Here is an 18,746-nt window from a genome sequence, read left to right on the forward strand (position 1 = left end):
ATAGCCAATCTGGAACCGATAGTCCATAGGCTGACATCCTCCTCACCACCCAGACAGCGTCTGACTGTTTCATACGAGAGACAGCACTCCTCCACCGTGAAGCATGAGCACAGCTCTCCATCACTGCGACCTAGTAGGCCAAAGACATCAGGGCAGCCCACATCAGAGCAGCCCACACCCAGCAGGCCCAAGGGTTCACCATACAAACCAACAGGAAGCGGTGACACAACCGACATCAGTGATGTGGCTCGGTACCTAGCACGCAGAGACCTCGTAACCTCCGGTCTCACCAAGTTCGATGATCACCCAGAAAATTACTGGGCTTGGAAGTCGTCCTTCAAGAACGCCATTGACGGACTACTACTCAGTGCTAATGAAGAGATGGACCTCATGATTAAGTGGTTAGGGAGTGAATCTGCAAAGCACGTGAAACGAATAAGAGCAGTACATGTAGGTCATTCATCTCAAGGTCTATGCAAAGCTTGGGAACGCTTAGAAGAGTACTTCGGGTCTCCAGAGGTAATTGAAAAGTCCCTCTTCGACAGGCTGGAGAACTTCCCAAAGATCAGCAATAAAGATCCTGTGAAGCTGAGAGAGCTAAGTGACCTTCTCCAAGAGTTGGAAGCAGCCATGTTCGAAGGTTACCTGCCTGGTTTGAGCTATCTGGACACTTCACGCGACATTTTGCCCATCGTAGACAAGTTGCCCTACAACATCCAAGAGAAATGGATATCACAGAGTTCCAGATACAAAGCTGAGCGACAGGTAGTTTTTCCCCCATTGACATTCTTCTGCGAGTTCATCACCAAAGAGGCACGAGCTCGCAATGACCCAAGCTTCAGGCTATCGATGAGTAACACAGCCCAGATGAAGTCAGAGCAGCCATTCAAGAGACAAAGTAAGAGCATGGTCTCTGCACATACTGTAAGACAGATGTCTCTCACGAGAAAGACACACAAGACGGTTCAGGCCGAACAGCAGTGTACATAAAAAAACTATGCCCTCTCCATAAGAAGCCACACCCCCTAACACGCTGCAGAGGTTTCAGAAGCAAGCCCCTCGAGGAGCGCAAGGCCTTCCTCAAAGACAACGGTGTCTGCTTCAGATGTTGTTCCACAACTACTCATCTAGCCAAGAACTGCACCACAGCCATCAAGTGCATGGAGTGTGAGAGTAACAGCCACACCACGGCTCTTCATCCAGGACCTCCGCCTTCAGCCCCATCTGAGGATGGCGGGGAGGGAGAAGGAGGATCAGACCAATCTGCAGTCACCTCAAATTGCACAGAAGTCTGTGGAGAGGGTCAAAGCGGCAGATCCTGCTCGAAGATTTGCCTGGTGAATATATTCCCAGAAGCACACCCAGAGAGAGCAACCAGAGCATACGTTGTGCTGGATGACCAAAGCAACAGGTCGCTTGCACGGTCTGAATTCTTTGATATGTTCCACATCAAGGGGTCAGATTCAGCATTCACACTTCGTACATGTGCAGGTACAACTCAGATGACAGGAAGGAGAGCCACAGGCTTTGTGGTGGAATCTGTGGATGGAGCTACAACAGTGACACTACCTACACTAATAGAGTGTAACAACATTCCCACCGAAAGAGCTGAGATACCTACGCCAGAAGCAGCGTTGCATCATTCCCACCTCAAGCCCATAGCATATGGTATACCACCTTTGGATTCTAAAGCACAGATCCTTCTCTTGCTAGGCCGAGACATCCTTAGAGTTCATAAAGTGTGGGAGCAACGGAACGGTCCACATGCCGCCCCCTACGCACAACGACTCGACCTGGGATGGGTCATCATAGGAGAAGTCTGCCTAGAGGCAGCCCACAAGCCTTCAGACATCCAAAGCTACCGCACCAATGTGCTTGAGAACCAACGCCCTTCATTCTTCAGCCCATGTCCGAACAGGATCCAGGTGAAGGAGCAATATGTTCCCGAAGCCAGCACATCAGATTGCCCCAGCGCAAGGCACCCACAGTATCCAGGAATGCAACTTAGGGAGCACCATCTTCAACACGTCCGGGGATGACAACAAGATTGGACTCTCTATTGAAGACAGACTGTTCTTAGAGGTCATGGACAAAGAAATGTATATGGATGACTGCAACAGCTGGGTGGCACCATTGCCATTCAGAACACCACGTCAGCAACTCCCTCACAGCCGAGGCCAGGCCCTCACACGACTTACCTCTCTTCAAAACACACTGGAGAAAAGGCCCGAGATGAAGAGGCACTTCATCGCGTTCATGCAGAACATCTTCAACCGTGATCATGCTGAGCTGGCTCCTACATTGGAGAACGGACAAGAATGTTGGTACTTACCTATCTTCGGGGTTTATCACCCTCAGAAGCCAGGCCAGATTCGAGTCGTCTTCGATTCCAGTGCAAAATGGAAAGGCGTGTCACTGAACGATGTTCTCCTTTCTGGTCCGGACTTAAATAACAGCCTCTTAGGAGTACTGGTGCGATTCAGACGAGAACCCTGGTTACGCGCAGTGGGAACAGAATATAGTTCATGAATTACGATAGTTTGAAGGATATGAAGATAGATATGGGACTTTAATCGTGAGGTTGTAGGTTCGTTTTGTGCACTTGTATCTTGAAATTTGCACTTGTAAAATAAATATTTGCACTTGTATCTTGAAAGTTGCACTTGCAGATTTGATTTGAGAACTTGTACAATAAATATTTGCAGTTGTATCGCAGTTGTATCTAGAAAGTTGCACTTGCAGATTCGATTTGAGAACTTGTACAATAAATATTTGCAGTTGTATCGCAGTTGTATCTTGAAAGTTGCACTTGCAGATTCGATTTGAGAACTTGTACAATAAATATTTGCAGTTGTATCTTGAAAATTGCACTGGCAGATTCGCAACTTTCGCTGCTCGAGTTAAGTCCCATTTCTTGCAGTCGGCTTGGGACAAAACAAATCTGTAACTTGTAAAGCTGGATGTGAGAGCGCAGGGAAGGGCGGGCATGCAATGATTGATTGACCAATCACAAGAGAGCATTTTCGAGTGGGCATTGAGTGATTGACTGCAGTGATTGACCAATCACAGAACATTTTCGAGAAGCTTTCGACGTAAAGATCAGTCCAGTGGTCTCACCTACGAAGGCATGATCTCACACTCAGGTAAGTGTAGCTCTAGCTATATATATATATATATATATATATATATATATATACAAATAATAATATGTAACTCTCTAAACCTTATCAATATTATGCTTCACTTGTTTTCTTTCATCGAAATACATGTGGAAGCAGTGGCGTACCGCAAAATCCCGAGGCCCACCCGCAAGGTGGTGGCGGGGGCCCTTTCGCAACAGAGGTTAACTCAAACGGATGTAGCGGTACATTTATTTTAAGGCTGCATATAGCCTACAGCATTAGGGGTGCAACGGTTCTCGGTTTTTTTACGGACGGTACGGTTTGCGTTCCACGGCTCAATTCACTAGTGAACCGTGACGGTTTTCGGTTTATGCTGCGATTTGGCTGCATTCGTAAATTAGCTCTGAGAGCGCCGCAACAGTTTGAGGAAGCCCCGGATTCCTACAAGTCTGCGGTGTGGGGTCATTTCGCTTTTCCCGTTGAATACGACAATAAGGGGGGGGAAACAGTGGACAGAAATATTACTGTCTGCAAGCTCTGCTTAAAGCGTGTGCCATATGCAAATGGTTGCACCTCTAACATGAACCAGCATATTCACCGCTACCACTCAACGATAACACTGACTGGGAGCAGGAAAGCCAGTCAGGTAGCGTCAGTGAGCAGACAGCAGTCTCTCTCTGATGCGTTCGGACAGACGTACACTACCACTTCAGAGAAACACAAAAAAATAACCAATGCAGTGGGGATGTTCATTGCAAAGGATTTGCAGCCCTTTTCGGTGGTTGGAGATTTGGGTTTTCGAAATCTGATAAAAACTCTTGAGCCCCGTTACAGTGTCCCCTCCCGTACATCATTCAGCACCAAAATAATCCCCAGTATTTACCAAACAACGCGCAGAGGCATTGAAGACGATTTGGCAAAAACACAGAGCTTTGCACTGACTACGGAGGGTTGTACCTCCCGGGCAACGGAGAGTTACCTCACTGTCACGGTCCACTACATGTCACCGGATTGGGAGATGAAGAGCGCAGTACTGCAAACTCGTCCACTATACGAAAGCCATACCAGCGCGCACCTGGCAGAGGAACTAACAAATGCAGTGACTGAGTGGAAGTTGGAGAGGCCAAACATAACAATTCCCGTAACAACAGACAACGCAGCAAATATCGTAAATGCGATCCATGAAGCTGGTGGACTGGGGCCACAGATCGGCTGCTTTGCGCACGTCGTAAATCTCGCCGCCAAGAAGGCAGTGGCAATAACCCCGGTGTCCCGCCTCCTGGGTAAGATCAGACATGCAGTCACTTTCTTCCACAAAAGCACCACAGCCAGGGCTGGACTGGGACAAAAATTAGGCCCTGGCATTTTTCGCCCAGACAGGCCCATCCCAATCGGTCGGACCACACCCACCAGCACAAAAATACTTGCCTTATATACTCGTCTTATATACTGTGCTGTACAGTCATATGACAAACTGTAGTATTCCCCCAAACCACTACAAAGACGACTACATACAGTAAGCAATGGTACCAGTGCAAGTAGACCAGTGTACTCAGTGATCAGATTCCAGAGCGAATTTACGAACGCAGCCTTGTTGTTCTAGATTTTTTTTTCCATTATCAACCTATCATTGCGCTTTAGAGTAAAACAAAGCACGCAACTGTCGCGTCTATCTTTTCATGGCAACTCTACATTGTGATTTACAAGGGATATTAACTAATATTAAGTAATATTATTACTTGGTTACATTTTGCAATTGGTCCGCGGTACACATGCGTGCCGAACCGTGGGGGGCGATCCGTTACACCCCTACACAGCTACCTATATTTTCCTTACCGGGTCAACGGTTACAGGCTGACTCGGCCCCGCTTCTTCTGTATCCTCTCTATCCTCTGTATCTGTACCCTGCTCCCGCTCCTCCCTGCCAGCCTCCTCTTCAACCTGTTGCTGCTGTGGTAAACTTGAGGGTGCAGCAAACATGTCCCTAATGTTTACACATTTGGCAGCATCTGCCTCAAGTTTCTTTTTGTTTTTCTCCCTAAGTTTTTCCCAGCCTCCCTTCCGTTTTAGTGTGCTTTTGCGCTCCATCTCTCTTAGTATCTATCTAGTAACTATCCAGGCTAACTAAATTTATTTTGCCGGCCGGCTCGGCCCAAAACTACCGCGAAACTGAGACGGAGGTCTGGTGCTGCGTGCGTGCGTGACCCCTGACCCCCCCCCCTTCTCTCTGTTGATTGGGCCAGCCCAGTGTCTGTATAGAAAATTGTCCAATGGGCCGCTGTCCCTGATTTATGGGCCGTTCAATGGTAGCTTTCGATTTATGGGCCGTTCGATGGTAGCTTTCGGCCGGGCCGGCTGGTAAAAAAAAAAAAAAAAAAAAGACTGGGCGTGGTCTACCCCAACTACGGTGGGAATCGTTAGGACGCCACCCGGACGCATGTAGACCTTGGTTAGAGCGCGTCATCACAGAAGTAACCGCGAGAAACCGCGAGATTTTGAAGGATCTTAAAGCACCGCGAGATTTTAAAGGACATTTAACACGAACAATCATTTGAACACGCAATTGATAAGAAGAAAAAGAAGAAGAAGAAGAATTACAAATACAATGGCAAATGCAGCTCAGGTGATAATTTCGAAATATTATTAATGAACATGTTATAGTTTTCAGATATGTATTTATTATTTAGGTTGTTGCATGTGTTACGCATTTGGCTGTTTCGCACGTAGTTTTGTTCATCTGGCTTGGCTAACTGAGGGCTAACCCTACTGTCTAGCATAGCTGAGAGCCAGTTGATGGACTGTGGACTGTGTGGTTGCCTGTCACTCGTGCAACCTGCTGAGTCACTCTTTCCTGTCCTCAGCTAAGTGATTGGAGCCACGCTGGGTCGTGAGGATGCGCCGGACCTCCCCATAGGCGACGGGGTACAGTCTGGAGTCAACCCTGGGCGGAGCCCCGGTCAAGAGTTTATCGTACTATCCTATCCCATCGGACCCTGCTGTTTTTAAAGAGCCTTTTATACTGTTCCTGGTCTCTGACATCACTTATAAGATACACACCGGCTAGACCCCTACGGTCTAGTGGCACTTTTCCTGGAGGCGCTGTGTACAGGTTTTTCGCCCCTGCTTGCCTGCCGTGCGCCGGGCTCCTTGGGCCTCTCCTCGGGGGCCCCCGGCCGGCCTGCGTGCTTGGTCTGTTCTGCCGCTGGGGCACCTGACCCGGCTAGCCTCGTGCAGGGCTATGATAGTCTGAGCCTGGTGGCCCGTGCCGGGTGCGCCGGTGGTGGGTCGGGTCGGGCGTGTGGGGTCCCCCCGAGGGGCTTGTGTGGGGCCGCGGCTTTGCACTGGTGGGCAAACTGGTAAGTAGTCGCTCTACCACTAGAGGGCTGCAGGGGAATTTTCCTTGATGCACAGTGCACAGGTTTTTTACCCTTGCGTCCTTTTGACGAAGCTATCACTGGAACCTGGACACTGGACACAACACTGAACACTACACTACACTGGACACTGAACATCTGTCATTACGTGAAGCGCATTGAGTCGCATCTTGTGAGAAATGCGCTATACAAATAAAACTTGAATTGATTTGATCCCTTGTACACTTTTTTGGGCATTTGTGTTGCAACACACCTGTACATTGTGCACTCTACCCTAGGCCCTTATTTTACTCTAGACAGAAGGGTCGTAACACTTGTTATTAATTCCATTTGGTATACCTCAAACTTTCTTGCATTTCTGGTGTTTGCATTTTACATATTCTAATTATATGCTATCTACATGTCGCACTGGATGGGGTTAGTGCTGTTGACTCATCAGAAAGTAAAGACTAATTCACAGAGTGTATGAAGATTCCAGTAAGGGTTTTGTGAAGGAGCCCTAGTGCTGTTGACTCATCAGAAATAGAATGCTTTATTTAGCTCATCAGTGGGCACTCAGCACCATGGACACCTCCAGCCCAGCACCTTGCACCACGGTTCCTGCCCTGCTCCATGGATTACAACGATGATCGCCTGACCCTTGCCTGACTCCACCAAGTCCTTTGCCTGACCCCTCAAACCTGTTTGACCTAATAAAGTCCCTCACCTGGGGTCATTGACATTCTTTTATTTATATACAGTTAGGTCTGGAAGTATTTGGACAGTGACACAATTTCCATAATTTTGTCTCTGTATGCCACCACAAAGGATTTGAAATGAAACAATCCAGATGTAATTGAAGTGCATTTTACAGCCTAAGGATGGCCTGTTTCAGTTGCATTGAGAGCTCTGTTGACTGCATGTTGTGCGTATACAGCAACAGCCTCCAAATGCAAATGCCACACTTGGAATCAACTCAGACCTTTTACCTGCTTAATTGATAAAGAAATAATGAAGGAATAAATAGCCCACACTGGCCCATGAAACAGCTTTTGAGTCAATTGTCTAATTACTTTTGGTTATTATACATAAGAGCTATAATTCATAAACCCTTCCTTCAATTTGGATGTGAATACCCTTAACCTAAAGCTGAGAGTCTGCACTTTAAGCCCAGTAAATTCTGTTGGAAATCTCATATAAGATACGTTAGATCCAAAGTATCAAGGAGTATTGCAGTATTGTGCAGGGCAAAACATATTCTGGAACAGAGGATGTTGTATACTCTATATTGTTGTCTTGTCTTACCCTATTTGAGTTACTGTGTGGAGATCAGTGATGCCGGTAACGCGATACTAAGTATCGCGATACTCTAATCTGATTACTTTTCCCAGTAACGAGTATTCTATCGCGATACTATTTCCAAATCAGTAATCTGATTAAAGTTACTTATTCGAGTGACTGTGCGTTACTATTGCGTTACTACCTCATAACTTAGGCTAAATGCAGTATTTCTTTGTAATGTTCGATAGTAAACAAACATTTATTGCTTTTCTCGCGTCTTGGGGAGTGACGTCAGTGATCACGTTTTCAACACGAGGTGCAGCAGAATCGCTCACGTGTATCACCACGCTGATTGCACAGTGTAAACAGAAGCGTATAATGGAGCGAGAACAGAGATATGCGTTAAATAGCTGGAAATATAGGGATTATTTTGAGTTTGTGTCAGCAAAGGATGACAAGAACATAAATGTTCGTTGTACACTCTGTGCTGGAAAGAAAATATTGTCCTGTGGTAAAACCACAACATCAAATTTAAAGAAACATTTGGAATCTCTGCACAGCACAGTCAAGCTCGCGGAGAAAGTCCCAGAGACCGCGGCCTCGACTTCTGCGGGAGGTCCCACACCGCTCAAGCAACAAAAGCTGGACTTCAGTAGGCCTACAAAATCACAACCTGTAAGTGTGGGAGAGTTGAATAAATTGGTCGGGCGGTATGTTGTAGAGGAAATGCTGCCCATAAACACAGTTGACTCGCCCTCTTTCCGTGCCATCATTAACAAGATCCCCACTACTACCAATGCCGAGCTACCTCACAGAACATCTTTTTCTTCGTACTTGGAGAAGGAGTATGCAGAGATGGAAAAACATCTGAAGGCTGCGCTGAACGAGGTCGACTATGTGTCAACTACAGCGGACATTTGGACAGCTAACAATAGGAGCTATATGGGAGTAACGCTCCACTGGATTAGTAGATCCACATTAGACCGCAACAAGGCTGCATTGGCGTGTAGGAGAATCCGCGGTAGACACACGTATGATGTTATTGGTGCAGAAATCGAAAACATTCACTCTTCATATGGACTAATCAACAAAGTAGTAGCAACAGTGACAGATAATGGATCTAACTTTGTCAAGGCATTTCAAGTCTATCAGCCTGCTGTCACAGAGTCCGATGATGAGACGGTGGAGGAGGCCACGGATGATGTCACTTTTTTAGATGTGTCAGAAATCCTATCAGCTGAGGATGATAGTGATGGCCAGCTGATTCTTCCCCCGCACCAAAGGTGTGCTTCACATACCCTCAACCTTATTTCTACAAGTGATGTGGAGAAGTACATCACTTCCAAACCAGAGAGCAAGGCTGTGTATAGGAGCAGCACAGCAAAATGCACAGCTCTCTGGACGAAAGCAAGCCGATCTACCGTTGCGTCAGAAACGGTGGAGGAGGTTAACAAAAGAAAGCTCCTGGTACCGACATCCACAAGGTGGAATTCCTTTTACGAAGCCATAAAGAGAATCGCAGAAATCCCCATGAATGAGCTGACTACTCTGTGCAACAAGCTGGGAGTGAAGTGCTTCAAAGACCAGGAGTACCAGTACCTGCATGAGTACTGTACCGTCATGAAGCCTCTAACTATAGCACTGGATATCCTACAAGGTGACTGTCCGTATGGGACTTTACTGCCCACACTTGAAGTCCTGATGCAGAAGACCCTTGCTGTGAAAGACACCCTATCCAAGATGACTGCAGGCCTTCCAGATGCCATAGTGCAGGTATGCTATGTTGTTCCATCTTAAAGATAAATAAATACATTTTCATTGCACTATTCATGAACATGGAGCAGAGTCACACCATACTGCAGTATGTAGGTTGTCAGTTGCACAAACTAATTGCATACATAATTAGTAAATAAAGGTATAAATAATAGACCTTATAGGCTACAACTAGATAATAATAAACATATCAAATTATATCTTTCAGGCTATCCAGACTCGTTTTGCCAGTGTGCTGGACAACAAAGATGCCCTTCTCGCAGCTGCTAGTTGTCCAAAATTCAAACTCCGATGGCTGAGAGATGAAGGTAGGAGGGAGCAAGTAAAGGAGCTTCTCACAGCAGAATGTCGCAAAACTGCTCCTGCAGCACAGAGCCCTGCCAGTGTACCCACCACGACTGCCAACCAAGGCGAGATGGACTTTTTTGCTTTTGAGGCGGAGCCAGAGGAGACCTACTCGGCAGAAAAGGAAGTCATGGACTACTTGAGGTCAGGGCATGAGCTTCAGATTCTGAATCAGTATCCAAACATTAAGAACATTTTCTTGAAGTATAACACTCCAACCCCATCTAGCGCTCCTGTAGAGCGGCTCTTTAGTCTGGGAGGTTTGGTGCTCACGCCTAGAAGGAACAGACTTTCTGACAAGAGGTTTGAGAAGCTTCTGTTAATGAGATACAACCACTGGTTTACTCGCCCCTTTCCACTGTTTCACTCATAGTGTGTTCATGGCCTCCATAGCGTGTTCATGGCCTCCATAGCGTGTTCATGGCCTCCATAGCGTGTTCATGGCCTCCTTCCAGTCTTGACAGCTGAGTTCACTCTTCATTGATAAACTCAGACTCACCCAGTTTAGGATTAGGATTATATTAGGATCATATCTGAATGGTCAGGGTAGGTTTTAGGTTTTGTGAAACCACTCCTTGCTAGTTACTGTGTTAAATAAAGATTATATTTATTTTATTGTTTAAAAACAAGTATTTATGTTGGGTGAGGCAAAGAAAGACTCTTTATTTTGTTGTTTTAAGTTATTGTTTAAAGTTTAATTATGTAATTTAAGTTACTGTTAAAATAAAGTGAGTTTTGGCAAAACCAGTTTTCATTTTTATGTTGCGGGGGGGGGGGGGGGGTCGGGTGCCTAGGCAGCTGCCAATAGTAACTAAAAAAGTAACTAGTAATCTAACTTAGTTACTTTTTAAATCAAGTAATCAGTAAAGTAACTAGATTACTTTTTAAAGGAGTAATCAGTAATCAGTAATCAGAATACTTTTTCAAAGTAACTGTGGCAACACTGGTGGAGATATGGGGAAATGAATATAAAAGCACTTTAAACCCATTGATTACACTACAGAAAAAAGCTATGAGGATTTTGATTGATTGATTGAAAACTTTATTAGAAGATTTGCAGAAGTAGGTACATGAAAGTACATATTACATACAAGGTCAACTAACAGGATAAAAACCCAAGAAAGCCACTGGCTTATTTCAATTGGGGTCCTTGATTCTCAATTCATCGTTACATGTAAGACCGACAAAACAAACTAGTACTATCTACAAGATAATACAGACAAATAACTATTACTATCTACAAGATAAAAATACATCCATCATGGGAAGAACAATACAACAAAACATCAGGTATGTACAGCGGGTAGGGCAGGTGGGGACATACACCACAGGTGGGGGCGGGGGACAAAACACAAAGTATGTACAGTGGGTAGTTCGGGTCTTTTAATCTGATTTTTGATTTAGAGGGTCCAGTTACGGATTGCAGCCTCCTGTAAATGTTTTTTGAGAGTGGTTTTGAAGGTGGGCAGTGTTTTGCACTCCTTTAAGATTATAGGAAGGGCGTTCCACATTTTTACTGCAGTACAGATTGTACATGAGGTCGGATATCGTGATCACACTAATAACTTGTTCCTAATGTCAAAAATATGAAGAAAATATGAAGGAAAGCAGAAATATTGCTCTATTGCTCTATTTAAAAAAAGGTTTAAATTATTTTTAATGAAAAAGTATTAGAACGGATGATACTGAAATATATGTATTAATTAATTGGATTATATAATGTAAGCATAATTGTTAAGTATAAACAGGGGTAGGACAGGCTTCTTCCTACTCCTTTTCGAACAATTGATAGGACTGTACTCTACATATTAGTTTTTTTCCGTAGTTTTCACCGTAGTAAGGCCGTAGTAAGGCGATTCATGGTTTACTCCTAGTGTATCCATCTGCGCTGCGCGCATCAAATCCATCACCCGGAAATGTGATGTACCATACGTCATCATACCGCGCCTGCATATTTGCATAACACATTTCCGGGTGATGGATTTGTTGCGCGCAGAAGGACCCTACTCGTAGTTTCCACCGTAGTAAGGCGATGACGTAGTCTATGCAAATATGCAGGCGCGGTATGATGACGTATGGTACATCACATTTCCGGGTGATGGATTTGATGCGCGCAGTTGGACCCTACTCAAACTTTTGGACCTTATACAGGAAATACACCCCTACTCCTTTCTTCCGGTTTCCGTGCGGCTCCCGCCCCACTCCGCCATCTTGTATTTTCTGAACAAAAAAAGGTGTGAGGTAGAAAAACATCAAGGCGGAGGACAGACGTAATAGTTAGATATTGAGGACATTTTCCGGACAGGCGAATGTAGCGATACAATATGAAAGGAAGGGAATCCGGCGAGAAGGAACTGCAGCCTCACCCTGTATCAAACTTGAGGACAGCCTGTTATGTTCCGAGCCAGCCAGACTGTTATGTTCTGATCTAGCCAGTCTGTTATGTTCTGAGCTTGCTTAGAATTGAGAACAAATCAAATTCGTCGTCGGATATCGATGAGGTGGAGGAAATCGCTGATAATGGATAATACAATTTGAGCTGCCCCAGTGAAGAGACAGCAGCTAGCTAGCGGGGAATTGCAAGTTTATTTCATAGGTAGAGCGAGATCACAATAAGCCGCGGTAAGTGTTCTCAATTTACACCGGCCTTAGGTCAGATTTCGATGCTACGGGTATTTTGCACAGACAGGTAGAGTTTATAGCAAAGTGAACTGTCTTGGTTGCTAGCCCCTGTTTGTGTCAAGGCGTACTACTTTTACATTTGGGTGTTGGTCAGTGGATGCATCCACGTGTATGAAGTAGGATGCCTTGTCACACATTGGGGCTAGCTTGGTTGCCGGACTGTTCGGTCTGGTTGAGCTAATATGATAGCTAATGTAGCTGCTACAAGCCACGTCAGTTACAAACCAGCTGGACACGTTTTTACCAGAGAGGGATATGCCATACATGTTGCTGATAATATTGGCGTATTAACAACATACCGGTTGCTAGCTAGCTATGTAGGCTGAACTAGATACCCAGAGCGGACCGAAGCTAAGTTAGCTAGGTTTGATTGATTGATTGAAAACTTTATTAGAAGATTTGCAGAAGTAGGTACATGAAAGTACATATTACATACAAGGTCAACTAAAAGGATAAAAACCCAAGAAAGCCACTGGCTTATTTCAATTGGGGTCCTTGATTTTCAATTCATCGTTACATGTAAGACAGACAGGGAAAAAAAACAACTAGTACTATCTACACGATAATACAGACAAATAACTATTACTATCTACAAGATAAAAATACATCCATCATGGGAAGAACAATACTAGATATACAATACAACAAAACATCAGGTATGTACAGTGGGTAGGACAGGTAGCTGCTCGCCTCTAGACCTCTACACAGCCGGTCCTTGCTTGTTTTGCGAAGGAGTATTAATCCCACTATTCGCTGCTGTCAATGTAATGTTATAGTTAATTGTTCACGGAACTAGTTGTCCAATGCCACTGTTGTTTAGCTTTCATCTGGACTTCTCCTAGTCATTCACCCCCCCCCCCCATGGGCTGGGTTTCCCTAATGTAGCCACCTGGTGCCAGCTGACAGACTTAGCCTATGCTAATGTTATGATATGCTCTACCTAAACATATGTACTGACACATTTGTGGACGACTTGCAAGCGTCAACGACATTCCTTTCATGTATAACTAACTAGCCTTCATATTAAAAGTGTCATGACCTTTTCCCGGTTTGTCCGAATGACACAAGTTACAATGTATACTCGCCCCCCAAGACCTTGCCAGTATGTCATCATCATGTTGATGACACACCGACTTGTGATGTGTCTTTGTGTCGTCAAACATGCTGTCTTTCACAGTCGTTAGCGATCACATCACGTGTATTGACATTATGATCAATGCCTTATCTGGGCTGCTCAGTACACCCTTCACCACACCTGACATCAGGCGTTCATTACTGCACTCGAGCACTGGTCGGATTAACTGCTGAAGGCAGGAGTGGACATGGACACTTGGGCTGTTCCACAGTTGAGAAGTTTGACAAAGGTTGACAAATCCTGATGGATCACATTTTTTGCCACTCTGTTTGTGAGACATGTTGAGACATCTGGTACTGACTCATAATCACTCAAATACACAACATCCATGTAATACATAGCCACAGCGATTTTTACACTCAAGATGATGCCCTAGGCCTCTGCCGATGTCTTGATGATATTAAGCACCAATAGACCATTATGGGTTAGAGACCACAGCACACTTAAGATTTGCCCTCATTGTCTGAAAATTTGGTTCACTGGATTTCTATAAAAAGCAGAGTGTCCACAACATACATTTCCTCTCCTTGCGCACACACAGAGGTCTCTACAGGGCTGCTTCAAAGAGAGCATCCCGGAGGCCCCAGGGCGATGTCGAATGCATTCACTCCAGACTGAACCGCTGGGGCTGGTTACATAGCTAGGCCCTTTTCCTCTCCAGCGGTCACACTCACCACCAGCGACAGGGCCGGCCCAGACCTCCATCTAGACCTACGCACAGATAGGGGACAGGGGCGGCTGTGGCTCAGGAGGGTAGATCACAAGGGCAGCGGTTCGTTCCCTGCCCGGCCATGTGTCAAGCCCCAACATTGCTCCCAATAAGCGGGCTGACGCCTTGCATGATAGCTTGTCGCCATTGGTGTGTGAATGTGTGTGTGTGTCAATGGGTGAATGAGAGGCCATTGTAAAGTCCTTTGGAATAAGGCGCTATATAAGTGCAGTCCACACAGAGACGTGCCTGTGCTGTTGTTCAATGCACAATTCAGCCCCCCCCCCCCCCTAAAAAAGTTGGCTATGCATTTCTATTCCTCAAAAATGATAGTTAATATTAAATGCTGTGAATAGCCTTGGTCTTATTAGCTTTGCAAAACGTCAATGGGAAAGACTATAATCCTTTGCAGCACAGCACAGTAATTAAACACTATTAGTCTGATTGGAATACCATATCAGAAAACTGAAACCGTCTGCCCGTGCTATCCTCAAATAACTGTTATACAAGTTTGGCATATTTGGCTCTTTTACACCAGAAGGAGGCTTCTAGATTGTTATTTACAGGTTGTTTTTTTTGTATACGTCGGTTTCACCATTCAATTATGACACTTTGTATACATAGTCCCCCTATTTCAGAATATCAAAAGTAATGGGACAAATTAATATAATGTCCATATTTAGCACTCGTTTAGTATTTGGTCGACAATCCTTTGCATGCAGTAACTGTTTGAAGTCTGCGACCCATTGACCCCACCAGACACTGGGTGTCTTCTCTCGATGCTCTGCCAGGCCTGTACTGCAGACGTCTTCACTTGTTGTTTGTTTTGAGGTATTTTTGTCTAAAATCTTATTACGGAATGAAATGCATGTTTAATTGGATTTAAATCTGAAGATCGGCTTGGCCACAGTCAATAACTTTATACTTTTTCCTCACAGAAAAACTCCCTAGTTGCTATGGCCGTATGTTTTGGGTCATTGTCTTACTGTATGATTAAGTGCCATCCAATGAATTTGGAGGCTTTTGCTTCAGCAGACAAGATGTTTCTGTAGACTTCATGCTGCTGTCGTCAGAAGTTAGGCTACATCATCAATTAAGACAAGTTAGCAAGTTCAAGTGGCAGCTATACACGCCCAAACCATATCACCCCCTCCACCATGTTTCACAGATGCAGTGGTCTGCTGTAAATCTTGGGCAGATCCCCTTTTCTCCAAACTTTCCACTTGCATTCACTCTGGTACAAGATCTGGGGGGATAGGGGGACGGTGTATAAAAAGTGTTTTCATTCAGAAATGGTGAAGCCAGTATGTACCCAAATACCCTCAAATAAAAGCTGAGAATGTCTACTTTAACCCCATAGTGATTGTTTGATTTGAAATCCAGACTTCTGGGGCCTCATTCATAACGGGTGCTTAGATCAAATGTTGATCTTACCCGTGTCGTACGTAGAAAACCACGTCAACGTAGTGATTTATAAAATTTCAACGTGAGTCAATTTGATCGTGGAAACGATCGTAGCTCGACGTCGAGTATTCAACTTGCTTACGTACATTACCTACTGGTTATGCGGAGTTATTACAGGCATGTGAGCTGCACTGGAAAAACGTTGCCTACTGTAATTCATGCAAGTGGCTCGTAATAAAATTAACGATGTTGTTATCAGCCGAGAAAATGAGTTTAATTCAAGATTGAAAGGGAACTAATGTTTATGATTGTATTTCAGTCTTTCTTTATATCCCTCCGGAGCTGTCTATCTCTCTTCAACATGCCTATGCCTTGCCCGGCCACGCGCTAAATGATACTGGATTTCGAGTTGAGTCGGGATGAGGGGGAATGGCATCCCCCCTGAAATAAAAACAGTCCAAATCATCCCCCGTCTAAAACTGCCATCCCCCCTTTCCATCCCTTATGTCATTTTATCAATGAACGTGGTATTACTGCTCTCTCCCCTTCCAGACGCACGCCTACCCTATAATATAGTATTAACGCCCTTTGATAGCGGCTCAAATAGCGGCTGAATGAAGCCAAGTGCTATAATATAATATAATACAGACAGTATATAATATTGTCAGTATTGTCTGTCTGTATTATATTATATTATAGCACTTGGCTTCATTCAGCCGCTATAATTGAGCCTCTATCACAGGGCGTTAATACAAACCTCATTCACCTGCGTTCAATTCCAAGTATGTTTGGTATTTATAGAAGGAAGCACGTACGCAACGTTAAACCATCTCAGCCCGTTTTATAAATAATGCTTACGTCCGTTTAGAAAAATGTGCTTACGTGAAAGTCAAAGATGACGTTCAAGTATTTCTTTATGAATGAGGCCCCTGGAGTATACAGCCCGAAGAAGAGGAAACGCTTCACTGTCCTATTGTCTTATGCAGGGCACTGTATAGATATTTAGGGAGTATATTTAGAGACACCAGACTTGACAGGGTCCGTTTCAAACATTGTTACTGGAATCAATTTATTGAGCATCATCGCTAATGAGAGAAGACACAGTCCTCTGTCAACGGTGTTACTAATGAGAGAAGACAGTCCTCAGTCAACGGAGTTACTAATGAGAGAAGACACAGTCCTCAGTCAACGGTGTTCAGTGTTTCCCCTAGGTTTGCTGCCTTGGGGGGGTGGCATGGACCGTGGCATGGACCCCCCCCCAGGGGGTAAGACCCTGCGACATACCAGCGTCATGTCCAGGGGGTGTACTAACTTGTACATTAAGCCGCCTCACGCTACGGAAACAGGAGATAGGCTCCTGCCCTATGGGCCATTAGGCTCCAGAACCACCGGTTCTCAAGGCTACTTACTTATGTGGTCTTGACTACCTGTCCACTTTCTCACCTGGTTCTTGCTCTCTCTCTCTCTCTGGTGTGCCGGTGCCGACACCATCCTGCTCTTTCTCCTTCTCTCCCTCTCTATCCTCCTCTCCCTCTTTTGCTGTCAACCAAAAGGCAAACATAACAACCAGAGTATTTCTAATCTAATAAGAGGTATAAATTGATCCATATCAATTTATAACATAATTATAATAGCTTTTGGATTGCTGTGGGCAATGCAGTCAGATAATGTCATTTTGACATTACTCTCACCTGAAAAAAGATCCATGTCCAACTATAAAAAAAACAGACATTTCCAATGCTTCAATCCACTGTCCATGTACTGTAAATATGCCATTATGGTATTACCATGAAGCCCAATTCTAGCAGAATAAGAAAGATTGTATATCTACTTTAACTAAAATAATAAAGTCAAGTGCATCCAGTTAGCTCTTTAGCTGACAAGTGTGCACTAGCTCATCTCATCACCTCTGAGCTAGCTAGCTTGCTAGTTCTTTGACTATTTACACCATGGAATTATAGTCAGACACTTTCTAGTCACAATAATAACGACCAATTTTAACCAACGTTCTCTGTCAGAACACTCAGCAAGTATATTTGCTAACGTTTCAACTTGCTTACTTTCTCGTGTCTCGCGCACACTCGCGACTCGCGCACACATTCGTCTCGCGCACAATGTTGTATTATTCTCCAGCGCGCGAAACGAAGTGTGGAGAGATAGGTTTGACTATGCGAGACTACTGGCGGACTTATATTATTATGTTACCAACGAGCTATGGGCTTGCCACTCGCCAGATTCGGGTTGGGTGCGTTTAAAAAACGCAGATATTTTAGCCTGCTTGTCAGATGTTTGGTGTTTACATCCGTAATAATTCCTCTTTCTAAGGGGGGCGGGTGGTTCCGTTGGGGGGGCGGCAATGGTAGGGGAAACACTGGTGTTACTAATGAGAGAAGACAGTCCTCACGGTGTTGCTCAGTGAACCGTTGCCAGTGACGATGTGTTTACTGGATGTTCAAGCTCGGTGCCTTAGTAAATATTGTCGGGCATGTTGTTTTTTCCCCGATGCATGTTATGAAGTATTCCCGTCATGGAATCAGTTATGTTCTGTTTTATTGTTGAGTAGGACAGAGGACACTCTGGTTGGACTTAATTGTCAACCGTCGACACATGTTTTTGTGTGCTTCTTCTCATCCCACCCTTGAATGTACGCAACAGAGCCTCATGGAGAGCCTCAAAGCAACCTTTGATTTACTTCCTCCCAATAGTCTTGTAATGATGCGTTTCCACTCAAAACACACCAATATGAGACTTCCCATATGGTAATCTGAACTTTCTACTGGCGTATCTGAGATTTGCATGCAAAAAGGTAATGAGTCCTCTTACAGACATGAATGTGATGTTAGGAGATGGTAGGTGTGTGTGGAGGACGCTACTTTTTCCCATGCTGAACAGGCTATTGTGAGTGGTGGTATTTTCTGCACAGATCAGGTCAGTATTTCAGA

At 44.7% G+C, this 18,746-nt stretch overlaps 1 protein-coding gene across 1 annotated transcript in view; it reads left to right on the forward strand.

The window, feature by feature from the left end:
• Positions 1 to 12,423: 12,423 nt before the first annotated feature.
• Positions 12,424 to 18,746, forward strand: part of taok2a (TAO kinase 2a) — a gene marked incomplete at its 3' end in the record, with an annotated part of 69,387 nt that continues 63,064 nt past the window's right edge. The window contains 1 exon segment of the mRNA XM_080524899.1: positions 12,424 to 12,496.

The sequence above is a fragment of the Nansenia antarctica genome (genome assembly GCF_963989245.1).
Source record: "Nansenia antarctica genome assembly, chromosome: 2".
Taxonomy (NCBI): Eukaryota; Metazoa; Chordata; class Actinopteri; order Argentiniformes; family Microstomatidae; genus Nansenia; species Nansenia antarctica.